Below are 11,278 nucleotides of genomic sequence, written 5' to 3' on the forward strand. Positions count from 1 at the left end.
TCCAACAATGCAGAGCAGTGAAGTAGAATAGAAAAAAACAAAGAGCAAACCTTTGGCCGCCAGACCTGCCAGTACAGCGGTGTTATGAGGCTGTGTCGGCGGCAGGCTAACCGTGTGTCAGTCAATCTGCTCGTCTGTCCGGAGTTCTCCCCTGGCACGGGCCGTGAGGGGGTGAAGAACGGTGGCAAAAGCGCCCACTATGAGCCACTCTGTGAGAAATGCAGCACCTACATGCGAGCGAGCACAAACGCAGCGGGGGGAAGCGGCGCGTAGCGTCGCACGAAACGAGCAAGTTTGCCGCTCTTGTCCCGTCTATGCCAATGCACCGCACCGAGAGCGAGCGTGCCTACATCCTCGGGCCTAGACGGGTCCGCCGAAACGAGGATCGCCCCGTTCTCCACGCCACTCCGTTACAACGGCAACACTCAAGAATCTCCAACGATTCAATGAGCAGCCGGTATTAGCATCCCAAAAACACCCAAGTGCATACTTTTCAGTCCGCGGGATTTCAAAGTTAATGTTCCATGGCGATTTCGCGCTAGTTAGGATACCCCACCTTATCTTATTTCACAGACATCAACAGGTCATCCCGGGACAAATGCACGAACTGGGGGCGAGCCAGACTGAACCAGCGCTGACAGAAGAGGGGGGGGGGGGGGGGGGGGGGGGGGGGGGGGTCAGCCAGACTCCGCCAATAAGAAAATGATTCAACTACTCCTCGCCACAACACCGATCACGCTCAAAGTACCGTCTTCAAATTAAAAGCATAAATATAAGCCGTTTAGCTGACATATTAAAACAATTCCCGGAAACCGAGGTTTTAAATAGCCAGATCTTACTCCGGAACATCTGCCAGCACGCGCGATCAGCCATGTCAGTAAGGTCGGTGAAGTGGTTAAACTTTTTGTTGGTACCATTAGTCTGTGCCCATCCCCCACTGCACACCTTCCCCAAAACAATGCCCCCCAAACATCTCAAAGCCACCGGATTTCGGCCAAAATGCCAGGACAGCCGCTCGCGCGCCATCCTCGAGTGTCACACAACCTCGCGAGGCGCGCCGCGCGGATTCAAAAGCGGGATACTCACCCCTTAGGTGGAGGCCGTTTCAAAGTGTTTCAATGGAGTCCGACGCGCTCGCTCTCCTTCACTCTCTCGCCTCGTCTGTCTCGCGCTGGAAACAGCCATTCATTGTGGGCATAGGCGCGGAGTCGATCGCAGAGCCATCGAGCGCGAACTCTTTCTCCAGCGGGATGCGGAGCGCAGAGCCACTGATCACGCACAGACTAGACATGACTCCCCATCGTCACTCAATCGCATGATCATCACAGGCGCAGCCTCAATGCCAGGAGACCTATCCAGCGTCGAGATGTACTTGCGCATAGGCTGGCACAGCAACAGCGAAAAGAGCCACCGCCTCGTTTCCATACGTGCGCAAAAAGTAGGCCAGACAGATCCCCAATATAGAGCGCGCACAGAACGCCATGAACTGTACAGCGCGAGACGACGTTAACGGGAACATCAAATAACGTTTGTTTATATTGAATCAGCGTTTAGTGTTGGAGAATTTTACTGCTCTCCGAAAGGATTGGCTTAGTTCTGTGTAGCTCATTTGCTTTTTAATATTTCTCGCTTGTTTCATTAAAATTCCTGTATAATTTATTTCAACAGCCCTGCATTTAAAACAACCACTGGCTACCTCAATGAGGCTAGTGGGCGATTCTTGATTAGAATTGTTTATCAATACGTTTTTTTTTTTTTTTTTACGTGGGAAGCATGAAATACTCACTGTATGCTCGAATAATCCATGTAAATTTGCCCGCACCGTGAACAAGGCCCAAACCGGCAGGTCATATAAATCTATGTGTCTGAATCTACAGGGAAAACTATACGACCGCGTGACGTCACAAGCTGACCCTATAGATGTCCTTACATTACCCCGGTGAGCTACATTTCCAATTGCATTTTTTGCGTCTGAAAAACGTGCGCACGGGCTTCCGTAGTCACGATTCGGTGAAAGTGAAAACACTGGGTTGCCAGATTGGTGTATGTGTGTTATTACACTGCATTTTTTTTGTATACTTCTACAGAAGCCCTCAAATCAGACAGGTATACCCATATTTTATACTATTTTAAGTTATGGGGTTTACATTGGTTGAACAAATTTTCGTTAGCGTCCTGGAGATCTAATGTAATTTGTTTTCATGTATCATTTTTGTTACTTTTGCCCCGAGCGCTGTAATTTATGGCACCGATACACATTATCCATAGTTTTGATAACCCATGTGGTGTTTCACGTAATTGCCACCTTATATAATCAGGATTAATGTGTTGAATTGACATTGTAAGAACTATTAAAAAAAAACCTACTGACATCTCAATTCAGATTAAATTTTCATTTTACAACCACATTACTGTAATTTTTAAAAGGTAATATGTCTAAATACAGTTTGTCTATTTAATCTGTAATGTAATCTAATTTAATTCCGTTTAATCAAACTAAATTTAGACATATCCAAAATTTAACTGATCATTTGTTAAATAAATAAGCTTCAGGCCCCATGTTGTACCCATAGAGCAGACTGTAAAAATATAGTATCTTATTTGTGGAAAGTGATGTAAAATGTATAGAAAATTCAAATAAAACGTAGCACTGCCCTCTAGTGGCATTATTGCAGTATCTCAGGATGCAGAAAGTTTAATTTTCTCCTTTGAGAAGCTCCGACCCATTCAAACCTTTATGTTAGCCTATGTTTTCTTAACTGCATCTAATCCATTCCAACACATGGCCGTTTAAGAGTTTTGCTTGTCATTTACTAAATTACTTATTTAACTAAAGTCCATCACAGTGTTAGTCACATTTTGAGCATCATGGGGTTCAGTGCCTTGTCTCAGTCATATTTCAGACCTTATTCTACTGCATATCAGAGACCTTCAGTCATTATATTACTTCCTGTGTACTATGTATATTATATAACTATGAACTGTAATCATGCTTTTTGTATCAGATTTGTTAATCTATGCAAGTACATTTCTTTTATTGACTCACTATTTTAGTTTTGTGGTGCTATTTAATGTTACCATTAATATTTCACCCCTTTAATTACTTTCGTAGTTTGGTCATATGCTATGTGTGTGCTGCTTGCATGTGAGAAGCAGCCACCGTTTTTATGTGCTTTAGCATCTGCAGAAAACACTCACTAACAGTAAATTTATCACCACTGACGGCAGCTGCCGTGTGGCGGTGTTTGTTGCCCAAAATTATATCCATAGTTAATTCACAGATTGAGCACAGGTTGTCTGGAGAAAAGAGTCCTCAACTGACAGATGGCAGGGGTAAAGAGGGAAATCGCTTCAGTTGAGGGCAACCATATCAAGTTCAAGTTTATTTGTATAGCGCTTTTTACGATACAAATCGTTGCAAAGCAGCTCTACAGGAAATTAAGTTTCCACAATATATTTATATATAGCAGAACCTTAATATATTTAAATTATGGCAAAATTTTGTAAAATTTCTGTATGTTGTCTGAGCGTTGGCATCCTCTGAGGTCCTCTGAGGGGTTGGCATTATCTTTCCTCAGGTGTTCGGTCGTCTCAGATCATTTAAGGGTTGGATCCAGACTGAAGCTTCTGTAATTCCTAGAAAAAGAGAAACAAATAGAGACATAATTAGCGTAGCTGCTGTTCCATCTAAGCAAAAATGATTTGTTCAACCCAAGCTAAAGAATAATAATAATGTACATTTGATCAGATGTAACTGCAGTACAAGATTATAAGATGCATTATGTGAATGCTTGGCTAAAGAGATGTGTCTTTATTCTAGAGTTAAACAGAGAGAGTGTGTCTGAACCCTGAACGTTATCAGGAAGGCTATTCCAGAGTTTGGGAGCCAAATGTGAAAAAGCTCTACCTCCTTTAGTGGACTTTGCTATCCTAGGTACTAACAAAAGTCCAGAGTTTTGCAACCTTAGGGAGCGGGTTAGATTGTAGCGTTTAGGGCCTTATAGGCAAGTGATAATATTTTGTAAATGATACGGAACTTAATAGGTAGCCAGTGCAGAGACTGTAAAATTGGAGTAATATGATCATATTTTCTTGACCTGGTAAGAACTCTAGCCGCTGCATTTTGGACTATCTGTAGCTTGTTTATTGAAGATGCAGGACAACCACCTAGCGGTGCATTACATTAGTCCAGTCTAGAGGTCATGAATGCATGAACTAGCTTTTCTGCATCAGAAACAGGTAGCATGTTTGAAGCTTGGCAATGTTCCTGAGATGGAAGAATGCTGTTTTTGTAACATGGGAAATATGATTTTCAAAGGACAAGTTGCTGTCTAAAATAACACCCAGATTTTTGACTTTAGAGGACGTAACAGTGCATCCGTCTAGTTGCAAATTATAATCCACGAGATTCTGTGTACTGTTTTTTGGTCCAATAAGTAATATCTCTGTTTTATCTGAATTCAATAGTCATCCAATCTTTTAAATTTTTTACACAATCTATTAGCTTAGATAGTTTAGAAGTTTCATCTGGTCTTGTTGAGATATATAGTTGAGTATCATCAGCATAACAATGAAAACTATCACAGCAGAAGACGAACTGATTGATTACTTCTGCTCACCACTTGATGGCAGCACTTGTACATTGAAACTTGGTGACTGCTGGGAAAAAAAACACTGACGTGCAGCGCTGGAATGCGGCTTAAATTAACCTCATGGGTCACATGATTTATGTAAAGACCCTGATAATCCTTAGAAAGCTGTTAGCTATAGATCCATTTGGAGCATGAAATGCTCTTTTGATTTACACTGTTACATACAAGGTTTCTGGAACAGTTTTTTTTTTTTTTTTTTTTTTAGACGCTATGGGCCCCAGATCAGTGAGGGCCCAGTGTCCTAAAATGAATAAAAAGGCGACTATATATGTTCCTTTACAATGACCAAATTAACAGACCAAAAGGTGTCACTGGAGCGGAGTTCAAAATGTACTAATATAAGTCAAATAAGGAACAAAGGTGTACCTTTTGAAAGGGTACCGCCCCAATTGACAGCGGTTTTGTGAAGAATTAATATTGCAAACGTGTAAAATATTATTTGGAAAATATTTAGCTAGTGTTTTATTGCATTATTACTTTTGACTACTCATTATAGTACTCTACTGTTAGATGTATTATTTATTCCTTTAAATTCATTATTGAAATCAATTTATTTTAATGTTTTTTTATTTTATTCTAATTCTTTATTTATCTATTTAATCAGTGAATTTGAACTTATTTGTATTATTTATTTATTTTTACGTTTGCACAGTTTTTCTCTAAACTTTTTCACAAAGCCCCTTAGCACTCCCTTGCGCCCCCCCCCCCCCCCACCGCTCTAGACAACAAACACATTCAGCTTCTGTTTATGTTTTAATCTTTTTCAAATCTTTTAAATATGAACCAATTCTTCTAGTTCTCAGATGATAGTTGAAATATCCACACATCAGTCGTCCAAACTATCCTGTTCTCCTCACAGTCTTTTATGTCTCTGCTCAGTGCTAATTACGTCTTCCCATTCTGCAGACAACTAACAGGCTTTTTCCAAGAACAAACTTAGCATAGCTATTAAGTACCATGATGAAACATTGGTGTGAATTTAACAGCTGGCTAAGATTGGCCAGATGGGACTTGCTACTCAGCATCCTGCACTATAAAACAAGTAAATTATTCTCATTCACCTTAGCAGGCACGGAGATGCTCAGGTCACGGATGTGAGTTTCTTGGCTACTTATGAAGTTGTCAGGTTTTGTGTAGACCAGAATACTTCTGAAGACTTTCTAAAGGAGAAAAACAAGCACTCAGAACCATTCAGACAGATGGAGCGAATGGTGTGAAATGGACTTGTTGGTTAAAATTCACAAGTGTGTCGAGTCTGAGAAGGAGGTGCTTGTTGAATGGATGATAACAGAATGAACAAGTGATCGGGTGAGTTTTCTACAACAGAAGAAGCCTGTAGTCTATCAACAGCCGCTGCTACTCATCCCGGCATGTTCATTTATTCACGCCATCATTTATTCATCTTTCCTCCTCTACCCTGGTCTCCATTTTCAAAGTGAATTTCTAAGTTCCTCAGTGAAAGACAGGAACATGATGTTCTTTCTCCAAGAAAGTCCTCTCGTCACTCAACACAAAATAAGACCTACGTACGTCAGCATTGAGCATTTTTAGTACTTTGTTGCCCATTTTACACATAGTTTGGTCGGCGTTTATGAAACGCTGTGTCTGAGCCTCCCACAGATGGACGTGAGACACTAGAGAGTGACAGTAATGGAGGGATGGAGTGAGAGCTTGAGATGAGAAGAAAGATCTGCCTTTTTTAAGCAGTGTCACACACAATCTTTTTTTGCTCTACCTTGGCTCATTGCTTGTCTCACTTCTGCGGCACGTTGCCATGGGAACACAGCTGCAGCACTTGAGTCGTGAGTTGGGGAGGCTGGGGGTTGCTATTTAGTAAACACGTTCGCGGTTCTTCATTGGATTTAGCAAGTTGGAAGGGAAAAGGAGGCTTACAGAACCTACAGTCATAGCTCTGCCAATAGTGTGAGCAAATGTGTTGTTTTGTATTCACTTAGAGGCTTGAAATGTTCTCATCGTGGAGGGGTTTACAAGTCAGCTCTCTCAAGGATCACTTCGTAGTGCATCCAACTCTATCACTTTTTCTATTTATCTAATGTCTTAAACATGTGTATCATGTTAAAATATCTTACACGGACTCAAGGTACACATTTTGAAGGGACAGTTCACCCAAAAACATTTGCTCACTCTTATGTTGGTCCAAACCTGTGTGGCTTTCTTTTGTGAAACACTCAATGTATGGAGAAAATCTGTTCAGTCATACTTCAAAAAATCTTCTTTCGTGCTTTGCAGAAGAAAGTAACTCATACAGGTTGGGAACAATGAGTAAGTAAATGATGACAGAACCCAAGATAGTTCTCCTATTGCTGCTGCTGCTGCAAAAAAAAAAAAAAAGTTTTTGGAATCTTGCTGAACTATCATCTTAAAGGGAAAGTCTACCCAAACATGAAAATTTCGTCATCTTTACTCGCCCTCATGTCGTTCCAAACCTGTATGAGTTAATTTCTTAAGTTGAACATAAAAGAAGATATTTTGAAGAATGCTGGTAATCAAACAGTTGATGGTCCCCATTGACGTATTTCTTTCCTAAATATGGCAGTCAATGGGGACCAACTAGAGCTGGAGTCAAGTCCAGCTTTGTCGAGTCCAAGACAAGACCAGGACTAGTCAAGACCGAGTCCAAAGAGGATCAAGTCCAAGTCAAGTCCAAGTCGAAAAATTTTGAGTCCAAGTCAAGACCGAGTCCAAATGAGAGAAAAAAAGGATCCTCTTCAAGACCACATACTCAATTATTGATAATGTATGTGATGCGAGAGACAGCATATCTTCTATTCTAAGAAAATAATTTTGCATTATTATTTGTAATGATCAAAAAGCATGTGCAAAGTAACAACTCTGTAGGACAGGGGTCTTCAAATTAGATCCTGGAGGGCCAATGCCCTGCAGACTTTAGCTCCAACTGGCTTAACACACCTATCTGGAAGATTCTAGTGTCTAGTAAGAAGAGCTTGATTAGCTGGTTCAAGTGTGTTTAATTAGGGTTGGAGCTAAACTCTGCAGGATACCGGCCCTCCAGGACCGAGTTTGGAGCTGTAGGATCAAATTATTTTTATTTACTTTATTTACATTTTATTTACTTTAGGTACACAGCAAAAAATCCAGGGTGAAATTAACTCTCCTGGGAGTACATATGAGACCACACTCAAGAGTGTGAAAGTGTTAAAATAAGAGTGTTAAATTAACACTGAAGCAGAGTTAAAGTTAATGAGGTAATTAAGAGATTCATTGAGTGGTTATTGGCCATTATTTAAGACACCTGATGTTAACGAGCAGAGTCACCAAAGACGAAAATGACTATTTCTGTGTCACCATTATAGTGGTCAGCGTTTACTTTAGTTGGGCTCTTGACCCTTACAGTTTTGAAGTTAGATTTTGCTTTGCTGTTATAACAGAATTATAACAGACAGAGAAAGTATATATATATACATACATATAAACGTGTGTGTATTGTTTTTCCTAAATCTGTGAACTCCTTTAGAGCCAAATCTCTGATTTAGATCATTGTTGATTATAGCAGTCTTGTGATTCATTAGCATAGGATTACCAGCATTTTCAATACAAGCTGAGGGATTTCTTAAAGTTGTTTGTTCAAAAATCTTTGAGAAGAGTCTGTTATTTAGACACACAAACATCAAGAATCAACCTGTGAATCTCAACAACGGTGACAATCAAAAAAGCATGTTGCAGTGCATTCTGGGTGCCGCCAATCAATTTCATCCATGGCTCCCATGATGCATTGCGGTGTGAGTAAATTATTAGCTGAATTTTCTTAGTAATTTCCTTTATTCTTACTATTATTATTATTATAATTTTTTTTTTTATGTGACCTTTAGTAGCTTGTTTTCTAATGTTTAGAGTTGATCTGTTTATGCTGTTTGTCACCGTTGTTGAGATTCATACACTGATCGCCAAATCAGCAAATTTAAAGCTCATTCATAAATAAAGCTCATTCTGATTCTTGATATCTGTGTGTGTCTAAAATAAGATTGTTTATTTCTTTTAATTACCAGAACAACTTTTAAGGAACCCTTTTGATTATTGAATACTGTAGAATAACAGGACTTTTATAATCAACAAGGTTTTAGGCTCTGAATGAGTTTTGCGATATAGATCAAATGATTGTTATGTAAAAACATTACCAACATCACATGACCCCTTTTTTCTTTTTGTTTGTCTTTCTGTTGTAACTCAGTTACTGCAGCCAAACAAAACCCATCTTTAAAAATGTAAGGGTCAAGAGCCCATCTAAAGTAAACGCTGACCACTATAATGGTGACACAGAAATTGTGATTTTCGTCTTTGGTGACTCTGCTCGTTAACATCAGGTGTCTTAAATAATGGTCAATCACCACTCAATGAATCTCTTAATTACCTCATTAACTTTAACTCTGCTTCAGTGTTAATTTAACACTCTTATTTCACACTCTTGAGTGTGGTCTCACATGTACTCCCAGGAGAGTTCATTTCACTCTGGATTTTTTGCTGTGTATAACAATTTCACACAAGCTGAAGTCCAACTTCACATTTTCAGTCTTTTTATTATAGTGTAACAGTATTGTTATACAATATTATATATACTATATTATATATATTATACTGCTTTATAGTAATAATTGTGTATAACATAGACATATCCACTGATTTGCATTGATTTTGCCTTTGTAATAATAGTCCTGCACGAAATGAGGAAATTCTGCGATGTGTGATAACAGTGGTTTTTTTTTTTGTTGTTGTTGTTTTTTTTTTAAATTATGATTACTTGTGATAAATAAATGAATAATTAACTGTGCATATTAGGGCCAACAAAAAAAAAAAAACAGCGGTGAGCGTTACAACATACGATTCCATTGAGTTTATTAATGCAATGGCCAATCAAAGGCGTTCAGATGAGTCAAGGCTATAAGGGATACGTTTGGCGCTACTGGGCATGCGCACATAAATACAGCGTACTTTTTGTCACACTGTACAACAATAATTATTATTTCATTATTGTAAAGAGTAACTTTAGGGCTGGGGTAGGTGTAGACGTTAATAAAACACAATCTAAGAGATAGAAAATTAAATTAGAAACATCTAAACTTTTCAGAACCAGCAAGTGCACCGTGGGTCATGTGACAAGAACCAGCCAATCAGCTTCATCCTTTCCGTAACAAAATTGAAAGCTAAGCCAAGATGGAGAGACAGCTGATCATAGCTGTACAAGGATAGCCATTTTTAAAATAAATTTAGTTGCAGAGCTACTGCAAGGGATTTTTAGTGCTGGAAATCCATTTATCCTTTGCTGAAACCGCCGCGTCTTCATGGAGAGCACAGGTCATGGTTGCTTAGCAATGGCAGACGCCACAGGAGCGCGAGCATAGAGCGCAGCTACAAAGTGCTTTGGAAAGAAGGAGAAAGCCACGCGCCTACGCGTTTTTTAGGCGCGACATGCGAATGTGGTTTTGTTTTGAAGGAGAAAAAAAAGCATAATGCTGGACTCGGTCGAAACCAACGAGAAAATTTGGCGAGTCCAATAACCAAGTCCGAGACAAGTTCGAGTGCAAACACCAACGAGTCCGAGACGATAGAAAAATGTCTCGAGTCCGGACTCGATTTCTACAGCCCTAGGACCAACAGCTGTTTGGTCCTTCAAAATATCTTCTTTATGTTTACCTTAAGAAAGAAACTCATACATGTTTGGAACGACATGAGGGTGAGTAAAGATGACAAAATTTTCATGTTTGGGTAGACTATCCCTTTAAGCTCATCTAACAAGGCATTTTCTAATTTTTCTTCTTCCCTCATAATACATCACTCTTGTTGTATAGCGTCTCTGACAGCTTTAACTGTGGTGAATAAGAATGGCATCACTAACATAAACACATAACACACATACAGTCACCATACTATGTTGTTCTCCCTATGCATTAATTAAAAGTCCAACTCTCAGCAGGCCTGTTACACATTGCACATGGCATAATTTTGATAGTACTATTTTCAAATAGAATATGTCATCAGCCTTTCTTGTAGCAGTGATGGACACAGTCAATAGAGAATGCCTGAACTAAAGCTCAGCTATGTACAAGACATGCAGTCAATCATGTTGCTTGGTGAAGAAACTCCTGGAAGAGTGTTAGTCATGAGTTTCATGAGTTAAGCTTTGTAAATGTATGCAAACTCCTATATATATATATATACACATGTACATATTGTTACGAGTTGCTGAAGTAGGAGGCAGGAAGACGAAGGATTCAGAATAATCAGGTTCTTTAATTGAGTAAACGTATTTAACAACAGGAATAACAGCGTAAAAATAACTTTAAGACACGACGAAGACGACTACTGAACTCAAGGCTTATAAAGAACACAAACTAATGAGGAAACAAGACATTAATACAAGACAATACAAGGGGGCGGGCGCCCTGGAGGCTGGAGCTAGGTAAGGACAGGGAGGAGACAAGGGAAGCCTCCAGGGCAGATCAGGAGACTCGGGAGGCCATGGCGGGACAGGAGATTCGGGAGGCCATGGCGGTATCAGGGTACTCGGAAGGCCATGGCGGGACAGGAGACTCGGGGTGAGGACAGGCGGTCATGGCGGATCCGGGGACTCGGGCCATATTATTCTTTCA

At 39.9% G+C, this 11,278-nt stretch overlaps 1 protein-coding gene across 5 annotated transcripts in view; it reads right to left on the reverse strand.

The window, feature by feature from the left end:
- Nucleotides 1-2,012, reverse strand: part of nacc1a (nucleus accumbens associated 1, BEN and BTB (POZ) domain containing a) — a 31,209-nt gene extending 29,197 nt beyond the window's left edge. The window contains exon 1 of one of the 5 annotated variants that reach the window (XM_079397925.1): nucleotides 1,087-1,264. The gene's annotated coding sequence lies outside the window, so the exon portion shown is untranslated. Of the gene's footprint in view, nucleotides 1-50 lie in introns of all 5 variants that reach the window. The other 4 variants (XM_079397921.1, XM_079397922.1, XM_079397923.1 and 1 more) reach the window with 4 other exon arrangements.
- Nucleotides 2,013-11,278: the final 9,266 nt, after the last annotated feature.

This window comes from Barbus barbus (genome assembly GCF_936440315.1).
Source record: "Barbus barbus genome assembly, chromosome: 3".
NCBI lineage: Eukaryota > Metazoa > Chordata > Actinopteri > Cypriniformes > Cyprinidae > Barbus > Barbus barbus.